The sequence below is a fragment of the Antechinus flavipes genome, chromosome 4, assembly GCF_016432865.1.
Source record: "Antechinus flavipes isolate AdamAnt ecotype Samford, QLD, Australia chromosome 4, AdamAnt_v2, whole genome shotgun sequence".
NCBI lineage: Eukaryota > Metazoa > Chordata > Mammalia > Dasyuromorphia > Dasyuridae > Antechinus > Antechinus flavipes.
Genome location: NC_067401.1, coordinates 292,282,139 through 292,301,489, shown reverse-complemented (window position 1 = coordinate 292,301,489; position 19,351 = coordinate 292,282,139).

Here is a 19,351-nt window from a genome sequence, read left to right as displayed (position 1 = left end):
CTTATTTGCTGTGTAAACCTAGGCAAGTCACTCAACACTGTTTGCTTCAGTTCCTCATCTATAAAATGAGCTCGAGGAAGAAATGCCAAGAAAATCCAAAATGAGGTTACAAAGACTGAAAAGTTAAAAAACTCTATCTATAGATATAGAAATATCTATGTCACTAAAGATTTATATGTAGATATCTTTATGTATCATCTTTCTCTATCTCTAAAGATGGTGACTTTTTACAACCATCCCTCACTAGGATATTATACCCTTATCAGCAGGTGCTCTGCCCAAAGGAATGGAAATTTTGATTGCTGAAATCTTGCATGGTATGTTGTAGTTTACAAACTAAATTTCTTTCTTAAGGACCAAGCCTTAAACCTAATTCATTTTGGCTCTTATTGATTGGCCATCAATGGATAACAGCACACCCAACTTGGCCATTGTTTAAACAAGATGGCTCAGTGAATAGAAAGAGCATTTGTTTCTGGTTTTGGCTAGAAACTCTGAGGGTCTTCTTTTTACTTTTTTTTTTGACTAGGTGAAAGAATCTATTCTTTTCCTTATTTCTTACCTAACCTTAATTGTAATGGGTTGAGGCTTGAGTTGATGCACTGAGGTCCCAAGCACGTGAGGCTAAATAGTAATTGGACCATACTCTATTAATATATATGCCTGGAGAAAGAATGGCCCCTGCCCACTCTTTGTGCAAGGCCTGATGTGTTGTATAGGAAATGATGTTTTTGGTGGGTGGAGGCAGGGGAGTGGAAAGGGAAGCAGAAGGAGAGACTGCTGGCTGGCAGCTTGACACAGCTGCTTGCATTGCCATTGCGACGGCCCTTCATCTCCAATCCCCCTCTGCTAACTGGCTTCCTATCGCAGCTGCCCACATTACTATCGCAATCCTTCTTGCCCATATTGCTATCGCAATCCTTATTCACCTCTTCACTTCAATAAAGATGGAAGATTTTCCCCTGAACCTAAATTCCTGATTCGGGCTGATTTTAAATACGTGGTCATCACATTTGGTGCCCAACGTGGGGCTGTTTTTCGTTCCCTGTAGTATATATATTAATAGAGTATGGTCCAATTACTATTTAGCCTCACTTGCTTGGGACCTCAGTGAATCAACTCAAGCCTCAGCCCATTATACTTAATCACATATTGGACATTGCCTCAAATGAACTGAGACCTGGGAAAGTCTTTAGCTTCAAAAGGCCATGGTCTCCCACTACATCTGGGGCTATTTTCAGTCATTGTGATTTATATTTTGCTACTGGTTTCAGATGATTGTGGAGGAGTCTGGTGACTTTGCACAGGCCTCTCTCATTTAAATCTAAATTACTTGCAAGTCATGGCATCAACTTTCTGATGTCATGTGTAGAAAGAAGGACAAACTACAGATAGAGGTAAATCAATGTCATCATACATATATCTATGTACAGTACAATAGTTATCTCTTTGTTTCTCTATCTGTTTTTCTATTAACTCTCTGTCATCCATTTAAACAAATTTACAGAAGGTTTAAGAATCCTAATTGAGTCTAATGGTATTACTTTCAAAAACACAGGGTAGCCCCAAGGAAGATCTTGAGTAGAACTGTAGTTGATAATTCTTTGATTGAGTCCCATTACTCTATTTATGGCTTCCTTCAACAAACTAACAGCTGTGGAGAGCTGAAAGCTCTCATTTGTGACAATGAGTATTTTATTCTGCTACTGCATTGTTATAACAAACCCAAGTACTAGTGCAAAAGAGGATAATAGGAAGAAAAGAAGATTGGAAGATACAGACACTGGTGCTGTGTACACTTTTTTCAAGAGTCAGAAGACAGACAGTATACTACAGGGGAAGGAATATTTGTTTTCTTATCAGAGGACCTGGGTTCAAATAACACTTTTCTCATTTACTGAGTTTGCCATTGCAGTTTTTGAGAATCAATAAAACTCAAGATCGAATTACATGGATATTGGTTAAGTGAGCTTAGACGATTCACAATCTCTCAGTGTTCTAGGCACTTTGCGAAGGCTATATATTTGCCGAAAAATTGCTGATCTGTATTGATGGAGGGGGTTTCTTTGTGGGGAATTCCCTAAACAACTGAAATAATAGATCTGGAGAAAACAACAAAGTTAAGTTACAGACTAAAACAAATAGAAGAAATATATTTATAATCTGATGGTTCTGTCCTGGGTAGACATTTCTCATTTCTTGACTCAATTGAACAATGAAAGCCACAACTGTCCAAGGGACTTTTTTTTTTTTTTAATAGTAATGTGGAGTCTTTTGCTTGATTATTGTTGGTTTGAAATCAGGCAGTCAACTCATCTTTTGTCTGTCTGGACTCAGTAGCTAATAAGAAGCTTTGGCAATAGTGATATCCAAAGTCCCAAGGCATCAACCCTTTTGGAGGAAATGTGAAGACCCTACACTACTTTAGTCTTTTCTGGGGATGTTTGGAAGACATTGAGAGTAAGTGTGGAGAATAGTATATATTGCCTTTTCAGAGCTGTGTTTTATCTGTAGATAAAACAGAACTTATAAGGCTGACAATTTGACACCTCTCCCCAAAACTGTATTTACTTAGAAAATGGAAATCTGGAAATTCTTGGTTATGGAACATCTGAACAAGCACAAATGCTTCTACAACCCATAATTTCCAGTGTAGACCATAGAAAACATGGCTTTGTGGATTAAAGACTTAGATTTCATGCACTGCCAAAAAAAAAATCTAGCAGTCTTATAAATAAAACATAAATTCTCATGCACTATAATTACTGTGGTCAATTATGCTAAACCAAGCACATAGCTTTTCTTCAAACAAACATTTTTATAGGAAAGCGAGACGTTACCCTCACTATTCATTTGTTAGGGATGGGCTAACAACATCTGAATGAGTAAGAACTTACTTCTTTGTCTCCATGTCTGAAAAGTGGTCATGATTTTCTTTAGCTGTCTTAACGGGCAACAAGTGACCATTACAATACATTTTGCAATCAGGACTTATTAAGGCTTTCAGTAAAGATATGGAAGTATAGTTAAATCTGGAAGGCATCCAATCTCACTTCTCATTTTACAGGTAAGAAAATTGAGGCCCAGGATGGGTTAAGTTACTTGCTCAAGGTCACACTGATAACATGTATATCAGAGGCAAGTCTTGATTTCAAGTCTGACTTTCATAGGCTACATGCAAGACAGTAAGGGACAGAGGCAGGACTTCAACCACGGCCTTCTGATTACAAAAGAAAGTGCTTTTTTCCACTGTACCTCATTGTCCCTTTTCTGATGTTTGATGATTATATAGTTCCCATAGCATTTTCTTTGAATCTAGGTCTTTTGACTCTAGGGCTAGTACTATTTCTATCACAACATTAAGAAGTAGTAAGGGGTTGTACAGACTTCAAGAAAAATTATTAAATGTGTGACCTTGGGCAAATCACTTAAACTCCCTGTCTCAGTATCCTTAACTGTAAAATGAGAAGATTAATAATATCTACCTTGAGGATCAAATGAGACAACATTTGAAAACCACTAATCACAGATCTTGCATATGCTGTTGTTGTTCAACGACCCCATTTCGGGATTTTCTGGGCAAGGATACTGGAGTGGTTTTTTGCTTCCTTCTCTATAGATGAACAACTTAAGCAAAAAGGGTTAAGTGACTTGCCTAGGATCACAGAGCTAATAAGTATCTGAGGCTAGACTTGAACTCATGAAGATGAGTCTTCTTGATTTTCAGTCCTGCTCTGCTACATTACCTAGCTGTCTTGTTTGTCATATACTAGGCACTATATAGATGCTTTTCTCTTTATATATTGAAAAGCTGCTTGCTTTGACAACAGGTGATAAATACTGAATTAGTGATATCTATTTATACAATAAGCACTTAATGAGTCAAATAGTAGTCTGAGCCAAAAAAAAAAAAAGGTTTTAGGAATATAGTCCTTGTAGCTCTAGGTCTGGAGTATATAGGTACAATTTCCTATTGATGACAGAGAAGATTCTTTCTGATACAAATTGGTTGTATCCTTTAAGGGACAATAAGATATATGCTGATCTTTAAGTACTGGCTTGGAATATAGAAAGTGTAATTATACTCCCTTGTCTCAAGGAGTAGCTGGAGAGCAGATCTTAGAGAAATTCGGAATCAAAGAGAATCTCAGAGAGATTCAGAGCTGTAGTGACCTCAGGGGCCATTCTCAGTAAGGAAACTTCTGCCAATACAGATCACCATCTGGTCTATAACACATAGTCTTATAGAAAACTGTCTCACTAAGTCTCCATGCAAGTAAAAGGTAGTTAATGTGTTTGTTCAACTAAATTGAAAGAAGTGCCAGTTAGAAGTATTCATTTTCCTTAAAATTTTATTCATTGTTCTTCATTTCCTTTTTTGTTTGCCAATCTTAATGTACCACATTATTTTAAATATAGGCCATGCTCCTAAAAAGGGATCTTCCTTGAAAGGAGAGAAAAATATGAAGATTTATATTGAAAATAATAACACAAAATGACAGTTTAAAACCAAGTCACAAAAGGTAGACTAGAGTCAGACGGTGAAGGACTTTAAATATAAAACAGAGCAGTTTGCTTTTTATCCTAGAGGCAATCAGAAGATTTGGAACTTATAGACTATGATTGCTAGACAGTTGGATGGTTGAGAAGAAGGATATGAAACTATGCTTTGGCCAGAAGTTGCTATCCTGAAGCCAACAGCTGCAGCTCCAGGAATCTTTGAGGGGCAACAACAACTAGCAGGCTTTGAGAGAATGGGAAAAATAGATCAATTAGATATGAGTTAAATTACAGAGTCTACCTTTCTGGTCCCCTTTTAGGAGGCAAAGGCTAATCAAAATTTATTGATAAGCCACACTAGGGTTTATATAAGCTAGACTTTTAAGGGAAAATATCCTAGTGTTTGGCCCAAGATTAACTATTCAGGCAAAAGATCCCTTTGATTGATCCCCTTCCATATCCAAAAGCCACTCGAATCAGGGTTTGTGTCACTTTAAGAACATTTGCATCTGAGGGGCAAGATCCTAAATACTGAGACCTGCAATGAGGAGGTCCAGATGTAAATTGCTAGAACTACTTCAACTCCTAACCTAGTCACTTTCATCTCTCTACAACTACAGCCAAATACTCAAAATGCCTCAATAGTCTATTAAAGGCTAAGAGTCAAATAAGGCAATAACTAATGTACTTTAAGATGCTGTGGTTAATCTAGGACACAAACTATTTTAACATGCAGAAAAAGTATGCAAGTATAGACCAAAGAGATTACAGGCCATAGCCCCAAAAGACAAGCACTGACCCCTGTCAGAACATTGGAATGACTATCAAGGGATGGAATCTTGCTGTGCTAGGTATGGAAACAGGATTTGGAGAGTGAGCCTACTTGAAACCAAATTCCTAAGAGTTGAATATAATTCTGCATTTTCAATAGGGGAAACTACTAAGCTGGTTTGGCCTGTGTATTGGAGCATTTTCTGTGGCTATGTGCTTTTGCAAAATCAAATAGCAAAGCAATGAACTGGTCTCCCAGTGGAAGAGCTAGGAAGCAGTATTTGTTTCAAATATACCACACCAAAAGGGGATGCATATCTCAAGGGTCTCTTAACAGGGCAGCGCCCTTAGGAAATTCTAGGAAAAATGCACTGTTTTTAGCTCTAGTTTAACAGATAAAGGGGATGGGTTAAGAATTATCTTTTTACTTCCTTTTCCCATGAATTGCAAAAAGCTCATTGGCTCAAGATGTCTAAGTTTAAACTGTATCTTCCCCCTTTGATTATCACATTTGTGATCTTTTATCAATTTAGAAGCCTTGAAAAACTGAGATTCTTATTATTTAATTGATAAGGTGATTTTTAGTTTGTCTCTGTCATCTTGAAATTTGGTTATTATTATTTATAGTTTAATATGTTGGTGGAATCTCCATCATACAGAAAGCACATCATTCAAAATGAAGCACTAAGAATTATTCATTGGATCAAATATGCAGTGAATTTAAAGTTTAGAATCCTTGGGAGGAAAGGTATGTTACAAATCACAAAACTGTGATATATGCAGTTCAATGAAAAACAATGAAAATATTTTGTGTATTAGTTGTGCAAGGTACAGTGCTAGTTGCTGGGGGTACAAAGATGGAGTAATCATCTTAAGCCAATCACTTAAGGCTAATTACTTATTGGACTATAACTCTATTAGCATGTTTGGAATTTCTCTTCTCACAGTTAATGCTAGCTCAATGGTTGGGGTTAAGAGAATTGTAAGGAGGAATTAAGGGGTGGAGTGAGAGGAGCCAGAGTCACTTTGGAGGTGGACAAAGAGAAGGGAAGTTGTGGAGAACTTGTCCATCCCCTTCACTTCTCCCCCTAAAGACAGGACTTTTGCTTATCCTGACTCCGGCTGAGTCTGAGGCCTCCAGGGGGCTAATCCAGACTTCACACTATAGCATGGAGGATAAAGTCATAAAGTCAGCTAACAAGTATTTATTGAATGTTTTCTACATGCAAACATTATGTTAGGATCACCTTAATGTTAATGCCTTCTCTCTATTGATTATATTCAATCTATCTCATACCCATCTTTATTGTATATAGTTGTTTGAATATTGTTTTCTCCACTAGAATTTGAGATGTTTGAGAGTAGGGATCATGAACGTGTCATTTTTTTTTTTTTTTTTTGTTAAGTTTATCCTTTTATGCAGTAGCTGGCCTATAATAAATAAAAGTAAATGCTTTCTGACTGACTAGTAGCAGAGAATATATGGAAAAAATGATAAAATCTCTGCCTTCAGGATCTTGCATTTTCCTAGAAGGGATAAAGCATGCTCACAAATAAGTAACTATGGGACATATACTGTATAAGTACAAAATGATTGGGAAGGGACATTATCAATTGTCAGAATCAGAGCAAGTCTCTTGAAGGAGATAATATTTGAAATGAATCTTGTGGTATGAAATTATATTTTAAAAATTGCCCATAAATTCTATAGTTTTTCAGTTCTTTCAAGCATGACAGAGTCCTCTATCAATAGTAGATTTTCCTATGATATAAGTACTAGCAGGTTTGCTAGTGATTGAAACCTACCAGTAGGACTGAGAGGATAGGCAAAGTGTTTGTTTCTTAATACTCCCAGAGACAGAGTCATCTGCTCACTTAATAAATGGGAAATGTGAACCCAGGAAAGATCTGAATTTAATATCAGACACATATTAGCTTTGTGTCTATGGATCACCCAATCTCCCAGTGGCTAGCAGAACTCTTTTTAGAGTTGTCAGTTTGTATCAGAGAAAGGTGATCTAGGAGTTCTACCCACTGATAAAATCATAGATCTGAGTTTATGTTTTAAAAGGAAGAGATTTAAATTCTTTAGAGGTATGCGTGTTAAAATAGTTATTTAAAAATTTTGAAATGAGTGGATTATAACTAGATAGGTAAAAATGAGGGGCAGTTAGGTAGCAAAGTGGATAAAGTGCCAACTCTGGAGTCAGAAAGACTCATCTTTCCAACTTCAAATATGGCCTTAGACACTTACCATTTAACTCTGAATATCATTTAACCCTATTTGACTCAATTTCCTCATCTGCAAAGTTAACTGGAGAAGGAAATGGCAAACCACTCTAGTGTTGCTAAGAAAACCCCAAATGAAGTCATAAAGAATCAGACAGGATTGAAATGATAGAACAAAAATAAAATGTAAAAATGAAAGATAGGAAAGTAATAGTATAAAATAATAGGTCTGGGAATTCAAGAGACCTGAACGTAGCTAGTCTGCTACTGGTTCTCTGAGTAATGATGAGCCTGTCTTAATTACTTTAACTGTAAAATTTGGAGGCAGTCCTGGATATCCTCTGAGGTACCTTGTGGCTCTGAAGTTTCAGGATTCTAAGAACAGTTTTAAATCTCAGGTCCCAAATTGAATGAATATTTTTCTCTCTGCTGGTTTCTCCCTGGCAACATTTACTATTCTTTTTCCATCTGAGTGGTTTCAAGTCATGATTACACCTAGAGAAAGGTAGAAGAAATATTTAAAAAAATGAGAAGCCCACTCTCATTTTTTTCTGGAAAGATGAAGGCCGTTTTTCATCATCCAAATACAACAGAACACTGTAAATTTCAAAAAATCTGATTCCCTTAGACACTCCCAGGCTAACTGAGTCAGAGGCCTGGATCACTTTGTCATGTAGGTGAGAGGGGAATCACAATTTTAAACAGTACTTTGCCAGGGTAATCCTCTTGAGAGATCCAGGATCTAAGAAAGCAACTTTAACCAGGAAACTGAAAGAACTACTATTTGTTTGTATAAACGTATTAGTCTGTCCTGACCTCTGCATTTTCAGAAAGGCAGCATAACATAATAGGTCTAGAGTCATATCCTTCCACAGGGCCTAATTAGCCTTTTCAATTTAGGGCAGTTCTTTAATTTCTCTGAGCCTATTTGCTTACCTGTAAAATCAGTCATTTCACTTATATCTGACTATTTGTATGACCCAATTTGGGGTTTTCTTGGCAGAAATACTGCAGTGGTTTGCTATTTCCTTCCACAGCTCATATTACAGATGAGAAAACTGAGGCAAACGGAGTTAAGTAACTTGCTCAGGATCTCAGTCTGTTTCTAGTGAGTGTCTGAGCCATATTTGAACTTAGGAAAATGAATCAGTCAGGTCCAGAACAATACTCACTTCTCCACTTAGGTACTCCTACCTGTAAAGTAGAAATAGTCAAGATTACTCGCATCACAGGATTGTCGATGAAATGAGACAACGCAGGCAAAGTGTTTTGCAAAACTTCAAGAGCTACATAAATATGAACTGTAACTATTATATTTAGAGAGTCTCAAAGAAATATCAAAATAAAAGAGGTTTGGTTTAGGTTTGGCCTAGCTAGTGAACTAGGACATGGGGACTAGGATCTTACACAAGGCAGCTCGGTTGTCACTATTTGCTGTCATTTTCAGGAGCAAAGTAGGGCAAAATAAGTGGTTACTTAAAATATAAGCTTTGGGTACTTCTGCAACTAGCATGCTTAAGGAAAAACTATGGAAGAAAGTAGAAAAGGAGTGATAAGAGAGAGGAAGAGGGAGAGAACACGAAGAAAGGAGGTAGAAAGGATGAGAAAAGAACAAAAGAAGAGCAAAAAGGAACATTACCAAAGCACTCACAAGTCTTTTAAATTTCTCAAAGTTTAGGCCTCCCTCACTCCAAAATCTTCTTTCCAAAAATGTCAAGTTCTTCTGATTCAAAAAGAATGTAGTATATTTACAGTATTTTAAGAGAGTTCCACAGTTGCCAATGAATTTTGCTGTTATATATTATATTCACTTAAACTCAAAACACTAAGCTTCCATGAGGGCTTATTTGCAAATCATTATTTAGCTTTTTAAGGACTAAGTATATATATATATATATATATCTTTGCTCTACTCAGGTGAATGGAAACCATTTTCCTTTGTTTTCTTCCTATATTCTTAAACTTTTGTATATATCCCATGAATTCCTTTCACAATCTGGTAAAGCCTCAAATGAAAACCTCAAAATAATGTTTTAAAGACAAAATAGATAGGATTACAAAGGGAACCAATTATAATAAAACATAGTTTTTTTGAAAGGTCATAAATTTTAAGTTAAGAATTTCTATAGATAAAAGAAGAAAAATATAAGAGGGAAAACCAGGGAGTTTGTAAAAGATTATAAAATGAGAGTTGGAAAGACCTTTAGGAGTTATCTAGACTGATCCATTGTCAGATATCTTGCCATTAACTATGACATTAAGGTAAAAAGTGATAATATAAGTAAGGATAACTAAAGAAGGCTCTTCCTTGAACTGTCTAGGGGACTTCATTTCAATTTAGCAAATATTAAACCAGCATTTCCTAAGTGTATGACACTGTGCTACTTAAATGGGTTAAAAAAAACAAAAAATGGACCACATTTCTTTCAAGGAAGTTATATTCAAATGAGATATTACCTTATGTGTACAGATAAGTTAAAATAAGATAATTGAAAGAGGGAGACAGAATTAATGAGTCTGGACAAATAGAGTTTTGTATTGGGGGTGGCAGGATCCTAAGAGACTTAAATGAAGACAGAAAATATTCTACGTATATTTGAATGATTGATATGATAAGGTATTAAGATCTGGGATAGGTTATGAAGCTTGGAAAGTCATTAATGGTCTAGTGAGATTGGAATGGACAGTATATGAAGAGGAGAGATATGAAATAAATTCTTAAGAGCTCTTCCAAGTGTAAGGCAGCAGAAATAGGAAGACAATACTGTATATACAATGATTACAGCAATGTAAATTTAAAAAATAACAAAGCAATCAAAACTGAAATTTATGAAACTATAAAAGCCAAGCTTTACCCAGAAAAAGTGATATGAGAAAGTGCCTCTCTACTTTCTTTGAATATGTGGGGGTATTATGGTTGAATAATACTGTATGTAGATAATGCCAGACTTTTTTTTTTTTAATGTATTGAATTATACATTATATAAATGCATATCTATATATATAGTATGTAAATAAATATATATATAATGTATTTAATGTATCTAGTTTTTCTGAGCTTCTTTTTCTCTATTTTTATTCTTTGTTATAAGAAATGGTTCTCAGAGAGGGAGAGGGACACACTAAGAAATGAGGAAGATATAAAAACAAAAGATATCAGTAACATTTGTTTTAACAAAAATGTTTTCAAACATCAAATGTTATTTCTTGCCACCTTTTCTGTTCACCTCAGTTGCTAATATTTTTCAAAATTATTCTTACAAATCAACTTGTATGTTTACATATTGTTTTACTGTAAAGAATATATAATCTTTTAGAACAGGAATTATTTCATCCCTTTCTTTGTGTTTCTAATACTGAGCACAGTGTTGGGCACATAATAGGTACTTAAGAAATGATTGATTTAAAAATTTGGAAAAATACACTGTAGTTATATTGTAAAAGACTTCTCCTTACCAGAGAGCCTTAGTATTTTTTTTTCATTTTTGTGCATTACATTATATGGGTACTGAGGTCCCTTCTAACTTTCAAATTCTGTTACCTTATGGTTTCAAAGGTTATATACTAATTGCTGTACATTTTCCATAAAATGGCAAGTGTTTTTTATATCTTAAGTTGCCTGAAAAATTTGGGAATAAATCTAGTTTTAGGTAAAACGTTGATTCCCTGAAGAACAGAGCAGCAGACACATCCCTTCTTAAATATCCAAAATCTCAACTATTTGACTCCTCTACTTTTAAAACAGATAATACATAAAAATCAAATTTGCTTCTAAAATTTACTTTTTTTCAATTCATTTATATGTACATGGAAAGGCAGCTTGGTGTTGAAAGTATGTTGGATCTGAAATCGGTGGACTTGAGTTCAAATCCTAGCTCTGACAAATTACTGTGTAATCTTGATGAAATCATTTTTTCTTCTTGTACCTCACTTTCTTTATCCATAAAATGAGGTTAAAAAATACTGTTTACTTTTTAAGGTTATTCTGTGAAAAAAATTCTTTAAAAATCTAAGGTTTATGCAAACATGAAATGTTATTAATTTAATGTTTTCTCCAGTTGATCTTAAGCTGTCTTTTGACTAATAATAAATGATGAATAGTTTTCAATCATACTTAATTTAGAGATCTGGGAAATGTCTGCATAATTCTCTTTGGTCATAGCCCTATGCTTATTGGATTTTTTTTCTTATTATTTAGTATTTTTCTCCTAATTACATGACAAGAAAAATTTTCAGCATTCATTTTCCCCAAGATTTGGAGTTCCTAATTTTTCTCCTTGCCTTCCCTTCTTTAGAAGATGGTAGGCAGGGACACTAGGTGGCATAGTGGATAAGGCATCAGCCCTGAAGTTAGGAGGTCCTGAGTTCAAATTTGACCTCAGACACTTAACACTTCCTAGCTGTGTGACCCTGGGCAAGTCACTTAACCTCAGTTGCCTCAGCAAAAATAAAAAATAAAAAAAAGGAGATGGTAGGCAGTTTGACATAATTTATACATATGTTATCATGTAAAACATTTCCATATTAATTACAGTTATAAAAGAAGAAAGATCAAAAGGGGGAAAATATAAGAAAGAATAAGATAAGCTTCCATCTACATTCAGAGTCCCTCAGTTCTTTATTGGAGAAGTCCTTTATACTTGGGTCATTGTGATGCTGAGAAGAGCTCAGTCACTCATAGTTGATCAGCATATTATGTTATTGATACTATGTACAATATTTTCCTGTTTTGCTCATTTCACTTTGTCCAGGTTTTCCTTGAAATCTATCTATTTATCATTTTTTATTGCACAATAGTATTCCATTGCTTTCATATACCAAAAAAGTCACTGATCCCTCTTCCTCTCTGGGACCTCTGTCTACAGGGCCAGAAGGTAGGGTCTTAGGCCCAGGTTTCAGGAAGTCACAGGATCTCAAGGCCCAAAGGTCTTGAGGGCAAGAAAGGCCTAGGTCTAAGCTTCAGGAAGTGACGAGAAGTGATGTGACTCACAGGAAGCAGACAACATTGGCGACCATTGGTCAATCATGGTTACTTCCTTTTTAGTCCATCCAACGAAAAGACTCGAGTCTTTGCTATTTAACCAACTTTTCTTTTTCTTTTTCTTTTTTTTTTTCTTTTTTTCTTTTTTATTTATTTACTTTTTTAAATAATTTTTTATTGATAGAACGTATGCCAGGGTAATTTTTTACAGCATTATCCCTTGCATTCATTTCTGTTCCGATTTTTCCCCTCCCTCCCTCCACTCCTTCCCCCAAGATGGCAAGAGTCCTTTACATGTTGAATGGGTTACAGTATATCCTAGATACAATATATGTGTGCAGAACCGAACAGTTCTCTTGTTGCACAGGGAGTTGAATTCAGAAGGTATAAATAACCTGGGAGGAAAAACATAAATGCAAGCAGTTTATATTCATTTCCAGTGTTCTTTCTCTGGGTGTAGCTGCTTCTGTCCATCTTTGATCTGAATTAACTCTCTTTATCAAAGAGGTCCACTTCCATCAGAATACATCCTCAAACAGTATCATTGTTGAGGTATATAATGATCTCCTGGTTCTGCTCATTTCACTCAGCATCAGTTCATGTAAGTCTCGCCAATCCTCTCTATATTCATCCTGCTGGTCATTCCTTACAGAACAATAATATTCCATAACATTCATACACCACAATTTACTCAACCATTCTCCAATTGATGGACATCCTTTCATTTTCCAGCTTCTAGCCACTACAAACAGGGCTGCCACAAACATTTTGGCACATACAGGTCCCTTTCCTTTCTTTAGTATCTCTTTGGGGTATAAGCCCAGTAGAAACACTGCTGGATCAAAGGGTATGCACAGCTTGATAACTTTTTGATCATAGTTCCAAATTGCTCTCCAGAATGGCTGTATGTGTTCACAATTCCACCAACAATGTATCAATGTCCCTTTAACCAACTTTTCTATTTCCGGCTAGTTTGCCAGGTGGAGCACCTGTTGGGAGCTGGGATGCTTCCTGGGTGTGCTGGGCCTCTCCCTGCAGGGACTGAATAAATGCTTTCTCTTTGTACCTGAAGATGTTTCTGATAAATTAATCTGGGGAAGGGATTCTAGCACCCATCCCACCCACAGAGAACTGAATCATGAAATGATTGAAACAAAAATCTTTCTTTAATGGAAAGAAACATATCACAGTTATAGATTATATTTCTAGAGCTAAAAAGAACTCAGAATCTATCTAATTTGAATTCCTCATTTTTTATTTTATCCCCATCAAGGGTCTAAGTTCACATAAGTAGTAAATACAATTTAGAGATAGATTTCAGCTTGTGCCCTCTGGCTCCCTAACTTTTTCCCACATTGCTTTCTTAAGGAAATACAAGTTTAGCCAAGCCAACTTATATCATGTCAGTGAGCCTGAAAAAATGGAGTCTCTTTCTGTGCTTTTCGAAATCAGTGTAACATCTTGGCTTTGTCATTCAAGACATACTTTCAGCAATGGACAAATCGGGGTAAAATCAAATCTACCCCTGGCCCACAATGTGGATATACACTGGGTTTCTGGTTCAACATAATTTCAACACAAGATAGTAGGTACATACATACTTTTCCTAATTTGGCTTGGTTTAATAGTGATTTGGTGTGATAAAAAGTTAAGATTGCTGTCCCAGGATCCAGGGCGCATCTGCCAGGAGGAATGTGCTAATATCAACAACCTGGGATCGTCATTGCTGGGCTTTGGAATGCAGTGACTCAACTACCTAAATCGGTCTGAATAATTGAGGTTAGCCTGACATCTGTGGTTTTCCTGTATTTTCCTAGCAGAAGCACCACCTAATGGTGGATCTTTAGGCGTATCTTCAGAGACTTTAGATCCTGTCCAGCCTTTGAAAAACAGGAATCTTGTCTCTTGCTGCTAGTCAACAATAGGCTGGCAATGGCCTTTGTCTTTTACTTAGTTCCTTCTTCTCACAATAATGTATTTAGTGGAAGAAATAAAGTCCTGGAGGTAGAATCTGGAAAGTTAGTTAGAAGCTCCAAGGCAGGCCGGTGGCTGCTGTGGCTGCTGCTGCGGAACTGAGGTCAAAATTCCCTCCTAGCCCATTCTCTTTGTGCACTATTTACTCCATGAGTGTCTGGAAGTGACATGAAATTGCTACTTATCCATACCGAGAGTCTCCATTCTATAGTATTCACTATAGAGTCTTGATTACACATTTGTTTCAATTAAAATCCTACAGATATTGATGCTTTTTATCTTCTTTCTTACATGCAGAGTAAACTAAAAAGACTGTTTATAACTCGAGAATGGCATCGGTCAGTAGCATACCATGGAATTCTCAGACTCACCATGCAGAAAATGTTCCAGTCTATCCTCTACCCTCTCTTGGGGATACTCTGCCCTGTGTCTGACTTTTCACTCTTTCACCATCATCCATAAATCATGATGAATGTAAAGTCTCATCTCTCCTTGGGTTAGACCTGACACAAGCCACTGCTTTTTCTGTCACATTGATTTTTCTGTCCTTATAGACTCAAATCCTGGTAGAGCAGACTCTAACACAGGATTGAGTCTTCCCACTAGAAAGTTTTGCAATCTTATTTACAGCTGGAATCTAGCTTGGCAGGGAAGGCCAGAAGGGAACTGCAGTCTTGCACTGCTGAAGCATGCATTTAGTCATGTTTATCCAAGCTGAGATTATGATTCCCTAGCTGTCCCCAAACATAAGCATTTGGAAATGCAAATCCTCTAGAATCTAGGTATTTGGAGGATGAGTGGCTAAACTGGTGGGGGTGAGGTATATTGTAATTTCCTAGGTATATTGGTTTTAAAAGTGGATTCTCAAAATAACTTTACAAATGATCTTTTCAAATGATTTCTTGTTCCAGTGACCATGATTTAATCTTCAAAGCAAACAAGGTAATCTTTTCAAATAAACATTCTCAAGGATGTTTAGAAAGAATCCCAAAGCTCAAAAGCTAGTCCTCTCATGTATAAACCTTGAGATATATCCAAACTATGGTATTCTGGACTGTAGGAGTATACTTGTAATAAACACAAATATTTGTAAGCATTGGAATTTTTCATATGTAGAAGAAATAAAAAAAAGCCTGCAAACAAAATGAGTGTAAAAAGAAGTTACTCAAATTTTTATTTTTCAGTCTAATGGGGGTTGGAAGAGAAATGTGGGGTGGTCCTAGTTTTAATTCAGGCTTGCCAAACTTTTTAAAGTTAGATATTAAATATCCTCCCATGTTAAATACCTTACCCTTAGGGTCATAGTTTTAAAACTGCAAGAGACCTTTGAGATAATCAAATCTGACTTCTCATTTTAAAGAGAAAGGTAATTGAGTATTGTTTTTCTTGTAATTACAGCATCATTAATAAATATCTAAGCACCCACAAAGTCTACTGTGCCCGTAGAAATCTAGGCTTCCATAGGAGAAACCATATTCCATGCTTCCTTGTCTAATCAGTGCCCTTCCTTTCAAGATCCCTGACTCACCAGATCAGATAAAGGAGTTGGTATAGTCTCAGCTTCCTATTACTCTTTCCATAATTCCTCTTTTTTGGCCACCATTCCTGAGAGTCATATCTTTATTTCAGATTTGTTTTTATGCCCACATCCTTGGATCCTTGTTGCTTTCATCTCCTGTCTTCTGTTATTCTCCATCTTCCCCCCCCCCCCCCCGCCATAATATTCATTATCTAATTCGCAATTTATTTTTCCTATCCCAATATTCATTATTGGTTAATTTACTCTTCTCATTGAATACCTTGACTTTCTACTTCATCAACAATTTTTACTCACAGCACTTTCATCTTCACTTTATTTAAATTAATTATGTAGTTATCACCACTTAGTCCTTGCCCTAACTCACAATGTTCCATATCTATGAAAGTGAATTTTGAAATCTTTTCCCTCTTTCCATCTTCCTTTTTTTCATTATTCCTCTGAACTTACTCTTTTTTGTTATTTGACCTGGTCCAGTCTTTGCTTTTCTCTGTGTTCTGCTGCTCATCAATATTGTTCTGATCTTACCTTTCTCCCTTCTCAGACTGGACCTTATAGTTAAACTATTTATCAAGGAACCAAGCTTCACATTTAAATGCTTACTTGTTCTCCTACTAAATGCTCTGCCAGTTATGAATTCTAGGATACTCCTCTTGTGGTTAAGTTGTTTTTCAGTTGTATCTAACTCTTAATGACTCCATTTAGGGTTTTCTTGGCAAAGAAACTTGTTGGGTTTTTTTAATTGGGATTCTTGTTAAGACACAATTGTGTCTTGTTAAGACACAATTAAGACACAAATTAAAAAATGATGGCCTCTGAAGTCTTTTCCAACTCTGAGATTTTGTAATATTGATCCTATGATGTTAAAAGCATTCATATTCAAACAGATAATTCATATTAGCCCCCATTCTGGTGACCAAGAGCCATTCCTTTTTAATGGAAAGCAAGTGGTATAAATTAAGAAAGTAATATATATCCAACATACTCAACATTTTTCTTTGAGGTCAAAGTCAATCAGTTAAGAGTTATTTGATGGCCAATCTGATCTCAGAAACTTTTATAAATGTTTAAAATGGGGAATAAAATATAGTTATAAATAAAGGGAATAAGAATTGCTTCCCTTCTCCCATTGCCCCATCCCCCGCTGCCCCAACTCTGTTGCCAAATGGAATTGGATTCCAGAGACTTTTTATGTCATTGGGAATCTGGGGAAGAGGAAGAGTTGACCAGGACATCCCTAACCAATTGACTTTTCCCCAGACCACTTAATTAAAGCATATATTAGGGACAGATAACAGAGAAAACAGTATTTTTAAAAATATTGAATGAAGTATAAAGAAGATCTATAGTCAAGCTAGATGGAATTAGATGATAGATAGCCATTGATTCTGTAAAAAAAAACAAAAGACAAAAAACATCAATTCTACTGATCTTTAAAAAAAGTATCTAAGCACCAGGTTAAGGCAACTGTAAGGGGTATGATCTCTGGCATCAGAGAAGAGAGAACAATGAAAGACTGAATTTCTGTTTTCTTCTCCCTACAAGTGACCATGGTAAATTATGATAAAGTTTATTTAGGAAGGAGCAAGTCAAGAGAATTGAAGTAGGAGGCAATTTTGTAGAATGTGACCATTGGTAGTAGAGAAGAGAGCCAGCTAGAGTGCAGGCATAAACTATATGAGTTCCAACAAGTTTTTCTCTTTACTAGTGGTCTACGTATGTGATTATTTTTTCCCCTGACATTGCATATTTGTGGGACAGTGAACCTCAGATTTATGAGGAGAAGATCTTTTTAACATTTTTTCTTATATCTCAACAAATGTCTTTGTTTTACCCTAATTGTATCTAATAATTGCCTATTAAAGGGAAGTACAGTGATAGTTTTAGTAGTATAGATCCATAGAGTACCTTGAATCCTTGGTAGCACTGGCATCCTCCAGCCCCCAAAAGGAGATAATTAGAAAAAGCTTTGAAAATTGGGTAACCTAGAGGGGTAACTATATCTCACAGTTATACTTTACTTTTTAAAAGACTGAATAATTATAGGAGTTAAAAAAGAGGAAGTTTTCACTTTCTTTGTTATAGTGAGCCATGCTTTACAGAAGGTAAAAATCATTGAAAATTTTTGCACATACTAAATGATCATTTAAATTCATAAGAAAAATGATACTTCAAGGAGATTTTCATTGACTATTTTTGATAAGCACATTCTAATATACTTCTTTCATAACTTCTTTTTTTTATGTTTAGTTTTCTTAAAGCAAGGGACACATATTATCATTATAAAAGTTGAGGAAACATCAGTAAAGTTTACTTGACCCTAGGAAGTTTACTGACTTTCATATAAATTTTGACAGAGGCTGTTTATTCTAACCAATTCAGTTTGTATCTAGCAAGTCCCCATTTTGGAAGCTAATTGTATGGATAGAATCACATTTTAAGCCTCAAGCTTTACAATTGGAAATAACCCCAAGGTTAATAAAAGTTTGTCAAATTTAATTGTTTCAACATTTTCAAAATTATGTCTTTTATGTAAATATTTTGGCCATACTTTCAACTTCTACTCCAAGGAACTCTAAAATTTTTGTGTTATGAATGCCTTTGGCAATCTGGTGAAATCTATGGGCTCCTTGTCAGAATAATAATTTTAAAATCAAAAAATAAAATATAAGAGATTATAAATTATATTGATTATATTGATCAATTATATTGATATAAGGAATAATTTGTTTAGAGAAGAAAAAAGCTTAATTCATCCAAATAGGTGAACTCCCTAAAATCTAGCCATTGACCATTCCCTTCCTCCCCTCCCAGACTGGTTAAAAATTCTTGGTCTCCTTTAGAAAGGCTCCTTTAGTTTGGTTCTTAACTAGAACTTCTGACTGCCAACTTATTTTTTTTCCCTCACTTTGTATTCCTATTATTGAATATAATAACTAAATTTCAGTTTTGGAGAAAAACTTACTACTTTTCTCCTAACTTCAGATCAGTTTTATGATACCAAGACTGAACAGGCATGTAGGTATTTGAACAAGGAATTCCCTGATTAACTACTTCAGGTTTAAGGGAAGTGAGCCTTTGTTTCTATAACTATCTACTGAATAATCTTTCTATAGTATCTCCTTCCATCAAGGACTTTAATTCAATGTTTTTAGTCCTTTCACTGAGTGAAATCAGATATTGCAGGCATATCATAAATATCTGTTTTCTGCAAACAGCAAACCTTTCCCAAAGTTTATCAGAATATTTAGAATTTGTCTGTTCCAAGAATGCAATCTTATATTTATTTAAGCTCAACCTTTTGGTCTCAAGACCGCTTTACATTCTTAAAAATCCTTGAAGATCTTGAAAAACTTTAG